The sequence below is a fragment of the Nicotiana tabacum genome, chromosome 21 (assembly GCF_000715075.1).
Source record: "Nicotiana tabacum cultivar K326 chromosome 21, ASM71507v2, whole genome shotgun sequence".
Lineage (NCBI taxonomy): Eukaryota > Viridiplantae > Streptophyta > Magnoliopsida > Solanales > Solanaceae > Nicotiana > Nicotiana tabacum.
The window spans coordinates 45,369,031-45,369,864 of NC_134100.1; the positions used below are offsets into that span (position 1 = coordinate 45,369,031).

Sequence of the window (834 nt, forward strand, 5' to 3'; positions counted from 1 at the left end):
GAATCTTTCTGTGGGATTACATGTATTATATATTTACTTACGTTACCAATTGTCAATTCTTGGTCATTGTCATTGAGATTCATGTCAATTCGGATTAATATTTAGGTATAGATATTACCTCTTTTTTTTCTCCTTCCCAACAAAGAAAAATAATTGAAGTTTTTCTATTTGGAACCGTGTTAGGTCTAATACCTATACTTAGGCTGGATTATTCCTAACTGCATATTTACAATACAGGCGTTATGATCAGTTAGACCTTTGATTAATTAACATCTCTTATTTTTATTGACCACCTCCTTTCTTTAATTCACATGCACAGGAGGTCAAATTCATATTGTTGTGAAAGTTACTGAATGAATCTATTTCATTCTAATTCGATCTAAGAAGAAACAAATCACGCTCTATAGGATTTGAACCTACGACATCGGGTTTTGGAGACCCACGTTCTCCCAAACTGAACTAAGAGCGCTTTCTTATCACAGTAGATACGATTGTAAAGAAAAAAGATTCTTTTTGTACCCCCAATACATCTTGCATGCATATAGTCTAATAAAATGAAAATATGTATGTCCGATTTGAATCGATCTCAATGGATCCCTCGTTACTGCCCAGAGGAGAAGAATAGGTAGGGATGACAGGATTTGAACCCGTGATATTTTTTACCCAAAACAAAGGCACTACCAAACTTTACTACATCCCTTTCAATTGGTCTACAACAGTGTCATTGTAGAGAATCCCTGCCTGATAGCATCCTAGGAAGCTCAACTCTATTCAAGGACAAGGATGAAGCTTTGGAATCTCAAAGATGGCCTTTAACAATATGTCAAGCTAAAG

At 35.4% G+C, this 834-nt stretch overlaps 1 non-coding gene across 1 annotated transcript; it reads right to left on the minus strand.

The window, feature by feature from the left end:
* Positions 1-395: 395 nt before the first annotated feature.
* On the minus strand, positions 396-469 carry TRNAW-CCA (transfer RNA tryptophan (anticodon CCA)). Its single transcript has one exon. It is a non-coding gene; the product is annotated as a tRNA-Trp (tRNA).
* Between the last annotated feature and the right edge of the window lie 365 nt (positions 470-834).